Here is a 3,942-nt window from a genome sequence, read left to right on the forward strand (position 1 = left end):
ACCAGAGATGGGCCCCCAGCCCCCTCCTCGGGAGACACCAAATTTACAGGGGCTTCTCTCCCCACTCCATCCTGAAAGACAGAGGGCTGCCACCCAGGGCTCAAGGCTCTGATGGTGCCAATGGTGGGGGGGAGCACTCACACCAAGAAATAGACCCTGCCATTCATGCCCTCTTCAGAGGAACGGTGCCTCCTCCTTTTATTCCGGGAGGGGCACGGAGGCTCAGAGAGCTCCATCTCACTAGAGGTCTCTGCTTTTACCTCCGCACCCTCCTGTCCAGATTCCTTCAGCCCGAGCTCAGCCGTGGGGCAGGTGGGCTGCCCGGATCAGGCTAGGGCTGAGCTCAGGCTCAGATTGGTTTTCCATGTCCGGGGGCGTGCTTTCTGATGTTTCGCCTTGCGCTGCACCTTCCTTCCGCCTGGACGAGCTCCCTCCTCACCGCCGGAGGCCGTGAAAACCTCAGCCTCCGGATCCGCCTATGCGGCGGCTGTTGCAGGTCTGGGGAGCGGAGGAGGAGGTACAGGGGGCATCACCCTGGGCCGCCCAGGTGGAATGGGCAGCCCGGATGTTGGGGCAGCTCTTATGCACCTGCCCCACACTCTTACAGGCGTGGCACCGCACCCCATCTGAGGTCCAGAAGACACAAAAGGCCACCCCCTGGAACTCTACACTAAATTGGCCTTCTGTGACCTCCTCTTGTGTCAGCTGCAGAAATAACAGGCGGCGGTAGGAATGCACCCCTGAAGACCGAGCAGATCTAGGGTGATCCCCGACTTCACCTCCCCCAGATGGTGCAGGTAGGAGGAGGAGCTTACTGGGAACGAAGGGCAGGACGTTGGATAACAGAACCCACTGTGCAGTGGCCCCCAGAGGGTCCACTGGCAGGAAAGTCCCACCCAGAGTGAGCCCCTTGCTCATGGCCAGAGACACCACCCACAGGGTCTTCAGGAAAAATACATTTTGGCGGCTGAGACAATGGCGGAGGGGCCGACAACCTTGGCCATTGCCTCGGCGCAAGCCTCAATGGTCATGTTTGGGCGGGTGTAACTCTTCACCCCATGGTTTGCTGTTAAAAGCTTGAAAGGTGACAGGGCCACAGGAGCGGCTACAGCAACTGCTGCAGCACAGGAAGGCCCTGCCACCAGAGAGGACAAAGAAGCCACGGGGCAGAAGAGTCACACCCACTGTTGGTTGCAAAACAAATTAGTGAATCTAACAATAAATACTTGGAGGGTTATGGCAAAGGGAGTAGAGGCTGAGGGGGAGGAAGGTCACAGCTATTATGATAGAGCAGTCTTTTGGCCGGTCTTCTGGTTTGGTGGAAGGTTATTTTCACCCAGGGTAGCTGTAGTTGCCTGGGCACCCTCCTCTTCCGATGTTGTGAGAGAAAAAAGTCTTTACCCCACGCCGAAAAGTGAGTAGTTTAAATGGTGACGGGGCCACGTGGGCTGCCGCAGAGGTGTTAGAGGGCCCCGCCACTGGTACAGACGGACACACAAGAGCTCAACCCAACCCCAATTGTAGGCTCACAAATTTCAAAAAAGGAAAAAGGTTTTGCAAGAGAAAATAAATAAATAGATTAGCGGAGAGGCTGAGGGAATAAAGACAAAGGGAAAGACAGGCTGAGAGCAATGACTTGCGTCACTGAGGCGGTAGATACAGAAGGGTTTAAACAGGCTTTTGCCAGCACTCCTGGTCTTCCGGGCTTCTGGTTGGGCGAGGCGTCATCACCTGGGTCAGCTAGAGCTGCTCAGGCATTCTCTGTCTCTCCAAGTCCCTTCAGCCTGGCCGCTCCAGCTGACCCAGGCTGTGCAATTGGGGTGGGGAGGGAGCTTCCCTGTGTGCTCGATGAAAGTGCACAGCTCCCTTCAGAATTGGCAGCCCCACATCTTGTTGTTCCGGCCTCTGCTTCCTCCCCCAACAGTCCAAAGCAAAGAAAACTTCTGGTGTTCTAACACCCACGTCCAAACAAAGCCTCGTTTCTAAAAGTTTCTTTCCTCTCAGCTGCACAACCTCTGACTGACAACAGCACTGTCAACTGAGGCTCCTTGCTGCAGTCAGCACACAGCACTCCTCAATCAGGCAGCAGCCAAACCAGTCATTTTTGTCAGTGTAGAGGGAGCCTTACTCCGTATCTAAACCCTTTTTTTCTGGGAGTTTTACTCTGTATCAAATGCTATTTTTTTTCTGGGAATTTTGTTCTGTATCTAAACCCTTTTTTTCTGGGAGTTTTACTCTGTATCAAATACTATTTTTTTTCTGGGAATTTTGTTCTGTATCTAACCCCTTTTTTTCTGGGAGTTTTACTCTGTATCAAATGACATCTTTTTCTGGGAATTTTGTTCTGTATCTAACCTCTTTTTTTCTGGGAGTTTTACTCTGTATCTAATGCCATTTTTTTCTGGGAATTTTGTTCTGTATCTAACCTCTTTTTTTTCCTGTGAGTTTTACTCTGTATCTAACCCACTTTTTTGAAGGTGACCTTTATACCCCAGGCCCCTTTTATATATTTTTGTTGAGGGGGCCTTTATTCCCTAGGCCATTAAAAAAAAATAACTATTAAAAACAGATAAATAAAACAAAACTTAAATTAAAACAACATTGCCTGCATTGATATTGCACTCCAGTCCCTGCGGTGCTCACCGGTCGCGGAAGGCCTCAAGCATACCGGCGGACACCGCATGCTCCTTCTCCAGGGACACCCGGGCGCGAGCGTAACCTCAGAAGAGGGCAGGCAATCGGGGAGGACGGACCCTCCGATGGCACATAGCCTGGACCTGTGACTTTCCACCTTGGCCAAGCCCAGGAGCAGACAGACGAGGACATCCTCATCCCGGCCCACCCCCCTCCGCACCCGGTGCCCAAAGATCAGGAGTATGGGACTAAAGTGCAGCCAAAACGTGAGGAGCAGCCCCTTCAAATACTTGAACAGGGGCAGGAACCTCGCACATTCCATATAAACATGGAACATGGACTCGTCCAGGCCGCAAAAATTACAGGCCGCTTGGGAGTCCGTGAACCTACTTAAACGTCTATTGCATGAGACTTCCCTGTGCAGAACCCTCCACCTCAGCTCCCCGACATAAAGGGGGAGGTCGCCCGCGTAGAGAGACCTCCACCGGGGTTTCCCCTCACCTCCAGATGGCAACACGGACCGCCAAGGGGTGTCCAGGCAGCTGATGAGGGCGAGGAAGTGGAGAGTGTGCAGGAGCAGCCTGTACAGGAAACCCCTCCACGCCGTGTTGAATGGCACGTCGGGCATTTCCAAGAGTCGGCTCGGGTTGTGCGGGGCCGGCTCCCGAGGAGGGTATAGGGGCCTGGGTCCGATCAGCAGGTCCAGCCGAGCGAGGGTCAGCTCGGCTGGGACAGCTCCACACTCCCGAGCCCCTCGTCACCCGCAGTGAGGGACATCCTGGGGGCTTCGGCTACCCCTCCACCTGCCGGCCGCCCGGACAGCCAAGGCGCTCTCCTCCGCACAGAGCTACAGTCAGCTGAACCTCATTAACCACTCAGCACCTCCAATTAGGCAGCAGCCAACCCCAGTACTGTACCTGTGCCGGGAGTGTTTGATGGGGACAGTGTAGAGGGAGTTTCACTCTGTATCCAACCCTGTTTTTTTTCCTGTGTAGAGGGAGCTTTACTCTGTATCTAACCCTCAGTCCCCCTCTCTCTCTCTGTATATCTACCTGTAGATATTTATATATACACCATGTTACCAGCAGGAAGGATGGAATTGAGGGGGCGGGGGGGGGGTTGGAATTTGGAGCCGGCAGATTTCTGCCCCTCCATGTCCCCATTGAAAACCCCTCCACTTCATAACAGATCCGGCAACAAAAAACTTGGCGTATGGTGATCCGAGTGAAACGAGCAGCGTATTTCCCACAGTAACACAGCTAACGACCCTGGGTTTCAGGTCATGGAGCATCGGCCCCCTCGTGGGGG

This window comes from Heterodontus francisci, chromosome 29 (genome assembly GCF_036365525.1).
Source record: "Heterodontus francisci isolate sHetFra1 chromosome 29, sHetFra1.hap1, whole genome shotgun sequence".
Taxonomy (NCBI): domain Eukaryota; kingdom Metazoa; phylum Chordata; class Chondrichthyes; order Heterodontiformes; family Heterodontidae; genus Heterodontus; species Heterodontus francisci.